Source organism: Tiliqua scincoides, chromosome 11 (assembly GCF_035046505.1).
Source record: "Tiliqua scincoides isolate rTilSci1 chromosome 11, rTilSci1.hap2, whole genome shotgun sequence".
Taxonomy (NCBI): Eukaryota; Metazoa; Chordata; class Lepidosauria; order Squamata; family Scincidae; genus Tiliqua; species Tiliqua scincoides.
Genome location: NC_089831.1, coordinates 27026017 through 27038644, shown reverse-complemented (window position 1 = coordinate 27038644; position 12628 = coordinate 27026017). Strand labels below are relative to the sequence as shown.

The 12628-nt window shown below is 51.2% G+C and overlaps 1 pseudogene; it reads right to left on the bottom strand.

The window, feature by feature from the left end:
* Positions 1–5069: 5069 nt before the first annotated feature.
* Positions 5070–5186, bottom strand: LOC136662693 (5S ribosomal RNA; annotated as a pseudogene).
* Positions 5187–12628: the final 7442 nt, after the last annotated feature.

Sequence of the window (12628 nt, the reverse complement as noted above, 5' to 3'; positions counted from 1 at the left end):
TACCTGTGATGGATTTTCCTCCATCAATCTGTCCAATCCCCTTTTAATGGCATGTAGGCCAGATGCCTTCACCACATCCTGTGGCATGGAGTTCCACAGACTAACTCACACGCAGCAATGGCTCTCACCAGAGCTGTCCCTCCCATTATCCCCATTTCCACCCCGCCCCTCCTTAAGGCACTTTCCATCCCCAGTTCCTCATGGAAGATCCTGTTAAGGTGGGTGGGACTCCGTAAACTCTTGTTGATCGGCACAGCACAGCACAGGGTTAACACACTGCTTCATGCGAGTGGTTGTATCTTCCATTTTGCCTACGCAGAAAATCCCTCTGCACGGGAGCCTGAGGTCTCCTGCCTGACGGTAGCATTTCTTCTAGTTGGCTTGCTAACTATAAAGCTGCCTAAATGATGTTCCACAATGGGATGCTGAGTTTATGTCTCATTATGAAAAGCATTGTGCATCTTTGTGTAGAATATCTGACAGTCTCTTTGTTCCATTATTAACGGGCTGTGTTAAAGGCAATAGAACAAAACAGCGCCATTGTGCTGTGCTGTCTGGGCTTCCCCCTCCCTGTCCTGAGCAACCCTCCTGTCCTTGGGCCACCTCTTCACATTTGCCTGAATCCAAACACGGTGTGTGTGAGTGGGAGCGTGTGTGCTCTGGGTTGATAACCTCTGCAACTGGGCAGCTCCTCCTTGGCCTGCTTCTTAACCACAAAGCTTTCACAGCCAAGGGACTGAGATCTCAGAAGTTCTCCATGGCTGAACGGTATGATGCCACAGCAGCTAAGCAGAACCTCCACATTCCAAGGCAGCGTACCTGCTGCAAACCAAAGACGGGCTACAGCAATGGGAGAAGGTCACCCCCTTCACACCCTTCATGTTGGTTCTCCAGAAATCTCTGACTAATTCGTATGGGAAAGAGAGCACTGCGCAAAACGGAACTTGTTCTGGGTCTCACTCAACATTCGCTGAGGTTTCTGAGGAGGAAATTGAAGGCAAAAAGCCTGATCCCCCAGGGACTGCACTGCTTGCTTCTTCTTCACGTGACAGGGTGCCTTCATCATCTCCCATCTAACCAGTTGTGCAGTGCAATCCCGAGAGCAATCCTGGAGGCACCTGGCAGGGTCTGGTTTTGGCTCATCCTTGAGAAAGAAGAGGTGGGAGAAAAGGTCTCGCTGACCCTCCTTTGCCCTGCACCAGCAGGGTGTATCTGGCATGATGAGCCATTGCCTGCCCTCCCTCCTCCGTGCCCCCATCTTCTGCCACAGGTCGCCTCTTCCCAGTCACCCCTCCCTCCATGAAGATGTCCTGCTGGGGTTGCCAGCCGGGGTCTCTTCCTTGCCTTTCAAACTTGACGTCTTCGGCAAGTAATAGAATGCTGGAATGTGAGCGCCGGAGCAGGTGCATCCTAATGAGGAGATCAATTTTAATTATGATTTTAATTAAACACCCAATCCGGTAGGAAATATGACAAGCAGGCAAGAAATACCACATTTACAAGGGAAAGGGGGAAAGAAAGGGGGGGAAGAGAGAGAGAGAGAGAGAGAGAGAGAGAGAGAGAGAGAGAGAGAGAGAGAGAGAGAGAGAGAAACAAGATCTTGAAGGGAAAAGGAAAATGAGGGTGTGTTAGAAAGGGAGGCAAACACTCCTTGCCATTTCCAGGCTTTTAGGGAGACAGCAATAGAGAAAATCGCCTGTCATCTTGACAACAGCCTACTGTATGCGCAAACAGACATGCAAATGAGGACTTGCTGCAGCTCTTTCTCAAGCAGCTCCAGCCGTGGGAGGTTTCTCCTCTGACCTTTCGAAGGCTTTTGACAAACATACGGCCAGCAGATCAAATGTGGATTCAGGAGTGCCTCACATATAAGCAGCTGCTTGAACTGAGTCAGGCTCTGGTTCCGTCTAGCCCAATGTGGTCAACACGGACTGGCAGCATCTGTCCAGGGGTTCAGGCAGGCATCTCTCCGTGCCATACCCGGGCACGCTTCTGGGTATAAAACAGGGAATGGCTGCAGGCAAAGCTGAAGTTCCACCACTATTAGCCCTTCCATCTTCCTCTCTTGTCCTAGGCTGCAGTAACAAACTGGTTTCCAAAAAGCAGGTGCCTTTCTAAGGCCTCCAGCAGGCCTTCTAAAGCCAAGAGAAACCTCCCCACACCTTGGACCATCTCCTGGATGCCCTGGGGGGGGGGTGTTCTTGGCAGCTGATGTGAAATTCTTTTGCCTCTGGGTGCCAGATCCCTTACCCATGCCACTGGTTCCAGTGGCCTGATCCACAAGAGCCCTAGCAACAGCTCAACACAACTGTGCCCAGGCAGTGGGGTGCAAACACCACCCCGTGACACACTCTGGTGGTGGTAATGCCACTACTGGACAAAATTGTGAAAATCTCTGCATTTTTGAATAATACCATATGTTATATAGAGCATTCAATGCATAAGGTAATGCAGAACGCAATGAAATACCGCTTTGAGATATTTGTATTCTCTCAAAAGGTATAGCCAGAAAAGGAAAACACAATAGCCTTATGTAACAAAAAAGGTTTCCTTTAACTCAAAACTGAGCAATGGGACTGATTGTTCCAAGAGCCAATTAGGTGTTGTTATGATGCAGCAGGGAACCAATGAGGTGTTAGTAGGAGTCAGCGCTCATTTCCATGTCTCTGAACTAATACGACAACTCTCGTTCAGTTGTGTGAGTGTCATCAGGTTGGCTGCTGGTTTTTTTGTTGGTTACTGATTTGTTGGGGACCTGTACTGTTCTATGTTAAAACAAAATTGATGGGGTGACACCAACTCTAGTGATGCCCCTGCATTTAGACTGTGTGTATGATCTTGTCGTTTATTTTGTATTGTCTGGTACGGAAGGAGGGCCATCTTGGGGGTGACAGAATGAACTCTCCTACTGAGTGGTGCAATCCCTAGTGACGCCTCTGCTGTTTGCCACTGTGACAAATGAGGAGTCCGATGCTACCCCTGTGAGCTCATGACAGGCACTCGGCTCAAGGCAGGCCAGGAACCTCTGGCATCCCCCACTGGCAGCAGACATCTCACCTCTGTACTGTAAAAAGCGCCTTCATCTGATCATCAGGCCGCTTGGTCCACTGAAGTCTCCTGTGCCTGTCAGCCGGTGTTTCCCATCATCCACTGAGTTTTCCAGTCATCAGCCATGCTGCAGCCCTTATGTCAGGGCCTGAACCTGGCCCTGCACTGCAGACCTTGCTATCTGCAGACCATGGCTGTGCTTTGCAGCTCTTTGGAATCTACGGCCCCTCCCAAAGAGCCCCTCCAGACGACAACACGTGATTCTGAAATGACAAGCACCAGGAAAAGGGACCCTGGGAGGGAGGAAAGTGGGAACCCACTGCTCGAGACCCTCAAGCACATAACTGGGAGAACTCCCCAAAGAAGTCTGGCTCTCCTGCTCAGTTGGAGGGTTGAGGAAATCTCTTTGAGGATCCAGAAGGGCCTGGGAAGGGAAAGCCGTGGGTGGGGGGGGGCTGCCCCCTCCTCACTGTGAGGCATGAGCCATGCTGAGGTGTCTAATATGGTGGCAGCTGCTGAGAACAGCTCCCAAATGCTCATCCGTTATCTGACCCACCCATCCACCCCTATGTGCCATCGTCGAGCTATTGATTTAGCCATTTGGGTTCTTGCTGCCCCATTTTCTCCCTAACTAATGAGGCCATTTGTGACAGGGAGGGGGTGGACAGACCCCTCACCTGACATCCATCATGCAGGGCCAACTGTCTGTCTAGACAGACAGCTGGGAGGAGAGCTCAGCGGAAATTCGCCACCAGCTACTTTGTCCATGTTGTTTTAGGAACAGGCACGTCTGGACTGGCAGGCACTAGTCAGCTGTGGAGGGGGTGAGGAGGAATTCTGGGGGGGGGGGCGGAAGCAGAGATTGGCATGGTGGACATTTGGTGGGAAGGGACAGCTGTACAGGTTTACTTCAACGTGTCTAACTGCAGTGACTTCCCAGCAAAGAATCCTGGGAACTGTAGAGATCATGAATGGAGAACTTGCAATCTTTTTACAAAGCAACAGTTCCCAGAGCACATTTCCAAGAGACAGACGGGGCCGTAAGAGCTAAGCAGGCTTCAAATCAAATTATGTTTTGGGAGTGGATGTGCCCTGGCTTGCCAAGCTTCTCGGCCGCTTGCAACATTTCAACGGTGCAGGAGGAAGATGGACTGGTCATGGTGCAAACCTCCTTTGCCCGGCTGTCAAGATTCAGCAGCTCATGGATTTGTTCAGCCCTCTTGGCCACCTGTTCCCTGCTGCACAGCAAAAGGTGCAGGAGGGGAGCCGTCCATCAGGTGCAGGGAGCGAGGCAAGAGCCAAATCCATCTTCGGTCTGGAAGCGTCAGCAGGGTCACCTCATTTAGGACACAGCTTCAGCCGGGCAGCAGGTCCGCCACACTGAAACTCAGGGGCCCAGCAGCTCATCTTTGCCAGACAAAAATGGAAAGATGGTTCCTCACTTGCCAGGCAAAAGCAAATGCCCAGAGATGGAGGGAAAGTGAGAGCAAGCCCTTTGCGCATCTTCGGGGCCCTGCAATTTTTAGAGCGGAGAGAGGCGCAAGAAGGAATCTGTCTGTGCAGGAGGCTGGCCAGGGCTCAGAATGGAAAGGGACATCCACTGACATGGGGGGGGCCCCACTGGCGCTCTCTCTGTGCCGTCTCTCCCAGCCTGGAGTTCACTGGCAATTTGCACAAATGATGGTTTCACCCAGACAAAAAAGGTCGCGGAAACACAAGCCTTTTCCTCGTGTGCCCCTCCCCGCTCTGCCCACTTCCAGGGCTTCTTTGCCTCCCTCCCCCTCACTCACTGGTGACACCTTCCCCGGCCACAACTGGCGCTGCCCCCTTCCGCATTCCAGCTCTTTGTGCCAGGCAGAAAGTGGTGCTCCCCAAATCACAGCTGCTGCGCTCAGACACCACCTCTCTGAGCAGTGAGAAGTCCCCAGAGCTGCAGCACGACTCAGGTTTGGGGTCCTTTGGAGGAGGGAGGCCTGGAGGCTTCTGGTTGGCAACCTTCAGTCTCGAAAGACTATGGTATCAGCCTACAGCACCCGGTATTCCCAGGCGGTCTCCCATCCAAGTACTAACCAGGCCTGACCCTGCTTAGCTTCCGAGATCAGACGAGATCAGGCATGTGCAGGGTAACAGTTGGAGGCTTCTGGCGTCCACTTTATTGAAAGGTGCACAGGGCTTTGGGTGGCCTTCGGTTGCCTGCTCCTGCAATCCACACCACTGAGGCTCCCAACAGGGTCTGCTGTTGAGGACACTACTTCTCTCAGCACCCCTCCCTCCACGCCAAAGCCTGTGTTCTTTCTCTTCTCATGCATGTTTTATGTTGACTGAAAGCATCAGGTCGAGGCCAACTCCTCTTTTGGACAGAACCTCTCCAGGAGCCTCTCTCTCTCTCTCTCTCTCTCTCTCCCCCCCCCCCCCATTCATAGCCCTGGTCTCTGGGAACTTCTTCAAAAACAGATAAGGCTGCAGCTCCCTGGTGAGGTGATGAGACCTATTTTCTGAACAGGTGATAAATGGGAGCCTTTAACCTCCACTCAATCCTGCCGCTTTTTCTCCTTGGGAAAAGAAGTCCTCATAAAAAAAAGCGGCTTGCCTCCTGCATTCATTTTAAATACATGTCCTGGAATTTGGGGCCGTAATAGAGGGTTTCTGCCTCCTTTTTCTCACTGGGCGCCTCACTGCAGAAGACAACTTTGTAAGCGGCTTAAGGAGTTCTCCATTTCGCCTGGTGGAGGGATTAGCAGCAGCAGCGATGGGGACCTCTTTGCAGGTCACCCTCATCAACATTTCTCCCAGATAATACAGGGGATGAGCCGGTAGCAGGGAACAGGCCACCAGAACCCAGGCAGCATCCTCAGGAACTGGGGGAGGAGGATGCCAGCAATGCAGAGGGGATACGAGAGGGAAGTCCTCAAAGAAAAAGGAGGCAGCACATTTGGGGGCAAAGTGCAGGAGGCACTTTCCCTGGGAGGGAGAGACAGAGAGCCAAATGCACCTCTTCTGCACACCTCTTTCCTCTTCCTCTGGCACAGGTGTTCCGATGACCACCCCTTCACCTTTTCAATTGATTTCTCTACGGGAAATAGACCCCCCCCCCAAACCGCACACATACATATCCTCTGCAGGACAACCACAGCACTGCACCCACTTGTATGTCTGGATCCCAGAGCCCCACACCAAGCAGGCCTTCACCTCAAATGCAAGACTTTTAAACAGTCAGTTTGCATGTTCAGCTGCAAGCCACCCCACTGCTCTCAAGGATGCTGTTGTTGCACGATATTTATCAGGCGACTGACGCTACACTGACTCACCAGGCAGTGATCGAGCGCTGAGTCAGCTGTGCTGAGTCGTGTGGAAGGTGTCTGTCAGAACCAGCCCTGGTCAACAGACATGCTACTTTTCATCCAACAGGGCCTCAGGGATTCAGATTTGGCCCCAAATGTTTAGGCCCACAAAGTAGCTGGAGATTGGAGAAGGTGCCACACGCACCCCAGGGTGGGTGGAAGGGGGGGTTATTTTAATTTACATCAGGAATTTCTGTCCTGCCTTTCCGTTCTTCAAACAAGAGCTTGGGAAGGAGCTCTTCTGAAACCCAGGGCATGTACAGCAAGTGAACAGGACAGGATGCAGGACATCTGGACCTCCTTTCTTGGGGCTGAGCAGAGGCTGCTCTTTGGCTCAAGATCGGCTTCCCGCTGCGATGATGAGCGCATGAAGATGTACGCCTGAGGAGAGGCAGGTGCCCCCTGCTGCAACTCCCGGAATGGGCGATGTATTGTAAATAAGTAATGCTGTTTTGATGGGGGAAAGAGCTCTGCCTGAAGCGTTGTCAGTTGAGCATGAGACCTTCCCGCACCAGAGTGTCGGGAGACATGCTGGCCTGTCACAATCACTTGAACCTGCTAAGGTTGAGCAATGTTGGGTGCCAGCTTTGGCATTACACCCAGACTGGTTCTAAACCAGTTATACCAACTGCTCCCAATTGGACCCCACACCTAAGGGCCCCTGCACCAGTCTTGTATGCAATTTTTATGAGAATGTGCTCAGACCTATTTGGCAATTAACTCCCATGCACTTTTGAAGAGCACATTTGGATTGTTCTCCATTCTACCATAGGGATGTAATGCCTATAATTGATTTTTCTGTATATCTCTTAAGATGCTCCAGACCTCAGCTGTGCACCTGGGCCCCCCGCAAAACATGTTTCCAGTTGGGCCCTGCAGCTCCACACATTACACAGAACTCTTAAGAAAAGAAAGAGGCGACAACATCCAGGATGAGGAGCCTCTTGGCTTCCTCCAGTGGCTGTCTGTTCTGCAGCTCTGAGCTTAAAATGGGGGAGGGGAAGGAGAAAATGCACAACACCATCCATCCTGGACAAGGTTTCCAGTTGCACAGAGTTCTTTGGGCTCAGAGCGCAAAGCAGCAAGTGGGAAAAAAAGGCAGGCTCTGTTTTGGAAATGCAGAAAGAATGTGGGGTGGCCTGAGGGCCAATCCTCACATATTTGTAGGTGCAAGAGATGCTTCCTCCTAACATGACCCTGTGCCAGTTTGAGAGCATGTGTGTGAGGAAGCCACAGGGTGGAGCCAATGGAGTGTTCCATCCTCTGTGCACTTCATCTGGCTAAGAGGGCTATCAGATGATCTACTGGGAGTCCCCCCCATTCCTTCCACGCCTTACCACAGCCCCAGTTTTCTTCTCCTCCGTTGTCTCTCCTGTGATAACTGGGAGCCCAATCCTATTGAACTTTTCAGCACTGATTTAGCCATGCCAATGGGGTGTGCGCTGCACCCTGCAGTGCAGGCTGCAGTCACAGAGGCCTCCTCAAGGTAAGGGAACATTTGTTACCTTACCTGGGGCTGCAGTGTGGCTGCATCAATGCTGAAAAGTTGGACAGGATTGGGCCTGTAGGGAACAGTCTTACTGTACTTTGCAGAGTACTCTGCTCTGGGTGCGACAGAAGCAAGCCATCTCAGTGCCTCAATGTTCTCCTTTTTAAGTCACCCTTCATGCAGGGTAGGGTGAAGAAGAGAATATTCCCAAGTTTGGCCTGCAACTTTCTTTCATGTAGTAGCAACTCAGCTGCCACTACAATAACTAAAAGGGCCATTGATATCTCCTTCCATACTCTTTTCCTCTTGTCATGTTGGCAACCTTCAGTCTCGAAAGACTATGGTATCGTGCTCTGAAAGGTGGTTCTGGAACAGCGTCTAGTGTGGCTGAAAAGGCCGATTCGGGAGTGACAGTCCCTTCCACACCGGGAGCAAGTGCAGTCTGTCCCTGGTCTGTCTCCCTGGCTATGGGCCTTCCTTCTTTGCCTCTTTGCCTCAGTCTGTTGGCCAAGTGTCTCTTCAAACTGGGAAAGGCCATGCTGCACAGCCTGCCTCCAAGCGGGCCGCTCAGAGGTTTCCCACCTGTTTCCCACCTGTTGAGGTCCACTCCTAAGGCCTTCAGATCCCTCTTGCAGATGTCCTTGTATCGCAGCTGTGGTCTACCTGTAGGGCGCTTTCCTTGCATGAGTTCACCATAGAGGAGATCCTTTGGGATCCGGCCATCATCCATTCTCACGACATGACCAAGCCAACGCAGGCGTCTCTGTTTCAGCAGTGCATACATGCTAGGGATTCCAGCATGTTCCAGGACTGTGTTGTTTGGAACTTTGTCCTGCCAGGTGATGCAGAGGATGCGTCGGAGGCAGCGCATGTGGAATGCGTTCAGTTTCCTCTCCTGTTGTGAGCGAAGAGTCCATGACTCGCTGCAGTACAGAAGTGTACTCAGGACGCAAGTTCTGTAGACCTGGATCTTGGTATGTTCCGTCAGCTACTTGTTGGACCAGACTCTCTTTGTGAGTCTGGAAAACGTGATAGCTGCTTTACCGATGCGCTTGTTTAGCTCGGTATCGAGTGGAAGAGTGTCGGAGATTGTTGAGCCAAGGTACATAAAGTCATGGACAACCTCCAGTTCATGCTCAGAGATTGTAATGCAGGGAGATGAGTCCACATCCTGAACCATGACCTGTGTTTTCTTAAGGCTGATTGTCAGTCCAAAATCTTGGCAGGCCTTGTTAAAACGATCCATGAGCTGCTGGAGATCTTTGGCAGAGTGGGTAGTGATAGCTGCATCGTCGGCAAAGAGGAAGTCACGCAGACATTTCAGCTGGACTTTGGACTTTGCTCTCAGTCTGGAGAGGTTGAAGAGCCTTCCGTCAGATCTGGTCCAGAGATAGATGCCTTCTGTTGCAGTTCCAAAGGCCTGCTTCAGCAGGACAGCGAAGAAAATCCCAAACAAGGTTGGTGCAAGAACACAGCCCTGCTTCGCGCCACTTCGGATGTCAAAGGAGTGTGATGTGGAGCCATCGAAGACAACAGTGCCCTTCATGTCCTTGTGGAAGGATCTGATGATGCTGAGGAGCCTGGGTGGACATCCAATCTTGGGGAGAATCTTGAAGAGACCGTCTCTGCTGACCAGGTCGAAAGCCTTTGTGAGATCTATGAAGGCCATAAAGAGTGCAAAAAAGCCATGTGGTCCTTTCTAGCTGCCTCCCCCCCCCCCCCACTGAGTGCCTCAACTCTACGGCGACATAGCTGGGCTTTTCACGTTCTTCCAGTAGTACACGGCACACTAGGAGCTGCTGATGAACTCTGAACTCTCGTGCGGATGATGATGAACTGCTGCTGAACTCTCTGCTGATCATCTCTGCTGATGAACTCTGAACTCTCATGCAGATGTGCATGGAAGTGCCTCTTCACACAGAGCCCCTTGATCTTGCTGCATGTGCAAGAGACCCTTGCCCACTTGGCAACACTGCTGTGGGGTGTTTGTTCCAGCACTGGAAGCATGGAGGCTCCCTGACAGAGGGGGTGGTTGCCTGGCAACGAACGGCACCTGTAGCACATTAAGCATCCTCCCCCTGCTCCTCAGGTCTGCTGTCAAGGGCGGGGGGGCGGGGGGGTTCTGGTTTTGGCAGGGCAGTGGGGAGGCAGATGTCAGAAATGATTCTGGAGAATGAACATTAACGATGAAGAGTGAGGAGGGCAGGTGGGCATGTGCTGTTGGCAAGTCTAGCAGGAAGTCAGGAAAGTGCCAGACTACATCACTCCACAGCCTGGTGCTGGCGCCTCTCCCTCTCCCCCTCCCCACCTGCATGGAGTCATTTTCTCCCCCTCCCCCACCCTGGCCATGGTTGACCCTAAAGTAAGCCAAATGCACCAAGACCTGCCCTCTGAACAACCTGTTGTCAGCAGGAGAAGCCAACACATGTGGGGCTGTAATGAAGAGCAAACAAGGTTTCTGATCATAGGCAGAGTGCCTTGCCATCAAATCCCCAAATTCACCTGTGTGGCAGCAGGTGAATATGACTTTCAGGCAGGCCGAGCCCCAGCACCTGCCCTTCAGAGGGTCATCTCCACCTTCAGGCCAAATTAGCTGTTCACAGTTCAGGGATCATTTTGGATCTGAGTGCACGTGATCCTTCATCAGGTGGGCAACCCTCCCTTCCAGCGCCACTTCACAGATGCAAATAGGAACCTGCTTGGAACTCTCCCCATCCTCACAGCAGCCAAGCCTGCCTCCCCTACTCTTCCGCGATGGCTCTGTGTTGTACAGCAAGTCTCCCACAGGTTTAAAAGCAAACCTTTGCTCATGTCGTTTACACCCCACCTTCCTTCCCTGAGGAAAGGAACTCTGCTTGGCAGACATGGGGGTCCCAGGCAGTCTCCACCAGAGCACTGACCAGGCCTGGACCTGCTCCGTCCCACGGATAATGCTATTCTCTTGATACCATGTTCTGCACTGGACTTCAGATCAGCTTCAACCAGACACAAGTACTAACAAGAGAACAGCAATGTTGGGTGTAGATTTATAGAGAAGCCATTGAAATTAATAAGCACCCCTACAACATGAATAAAAAAGAGGAGACCCTTAGTCAAGGTGAGCAGATGCAATAGAGTACAGAGTGCCTATACCTTGACCCACTGTATAGAAGAAGGAATCTTGGCAGGTGCAGCTTTTTAAACCCTTCCACTTTGAGCTGCACCTGCCAAGATTCCTTCTTCTATACAGGCACTCTGTCCTGCATTGCATCTGGTCACCCTGCCCTTAGTCTTAGCCATGCATGGACTCAGGTGCTCAGAAACCCCAGCATCTTAAGATTCAACAAAGAGCAGGCTGAAAGAACAGTTGTCTTTTAAAAAAAGGAACTGTACAACAAGGTGATGGGATAGCTGGAATGAGGTAATTGGGGGTGGGATTAGATCATCAGCTGTTGATTAGCAAAGCCTGGCTGTAAAATGCTCCTGTCCTGGCATTTTGATGGGAGTAGGTAAGTTACAATTGTGCCTTGTGCAGAGTTCTTTTAACTTTTCAGCAGGGATATTTGCTGTTTTCTTTACAACGAGCTCAGTATTTTTGGCTTTAGTGAGCTTCAGAGTTTCCAGGGGTCTGTTTGGCTTTTCATCCTTTGACAATGCCCTCTACAGCTTAGGGTGAAATGTTGGGCTACAATTTGGATTTGATGAATGTGGCCTTGAAACCCAAACAATGAATTTTTGGGTCTGTTCTAATGCCAGAGGTCTTTGGATTGCAACTAGAAGCTAAATGCAGCCAGAAAGATTGTAGGGAAGCCTGCAAAAGATGTGTGTACCTGGAAGGTGAGGAAGCAGAGTGGTGTTTGTGTCCCCATCAGCCTGGCACAAGGCAAAAGGTTCTCCAACTGGCGGAGACCACAGGCCTTTCTTTTGGGGGAAGCTGGAGTGGGACTGCAGCTGCCAAAGCAGACACACTTCAAGCTGCCTTGGCTGGCTGCACGAACTCCAGTCTCTTCCTTTTATGTTTGCTCCACAGTGATTTTAATGCTCCTAGTTACATTTAACTCAAGTCATAATATTCTGGAGCTCAGAGCACTGTGGCAGTTCCACTGACTACTAAGGCATTTGTTTGCTATAAAGTTCAGGGGTTTATCATTTCCCACCAGGTTCTGTTCTTGGAGAGGTGGGGTGATGGGGAGCCATACTGTGCAACTACAGTCACGTGACTTTAAATATTCCCAATGACCTTTCCATGGGCTCCTCTTTCCTTTTACGGTGAGCATCTGTTTCAGGGACTGGCAGGTGGGGGTTGAGGAAGAGAGCCCATCACCCCCACCCTTTACCCAGCTCACAATGTCTGTGTGGTTAAAAGGAATCTGTTCTTTCATCTTGTTCAGCATTTGCTCTGTGGTTTTACTTTTGAATCTACTCCAGCCTGACTTTCTCCCTTTTCATCCTCAGCCCCACTTTGACTGTTTGGGGAGGGGAACATTTCTCCCGCCAACGGCCAGGTGCTCTTGTGCCATCAACTCTCCACCCCCCACACACACACATTGTTCCTTGTCCTTTCTGGCATGCGCAGAGCTGTGTCACCCTTCTCACACAACCCTTTGAGCTAGATGAGACTGAGATCCTTTTTTTCCAGCCCCCCCCCCCCCCGTGAGCTTTTCTTTCTCCAGAGCTTTGTGGGCCGATTCACCTTCATTAAAAGTTTTCCCCGCTTGCTGTACATTATTTTTCCTTTTGAAACTGGAATGGAACTGGGAGAGAATGTGGT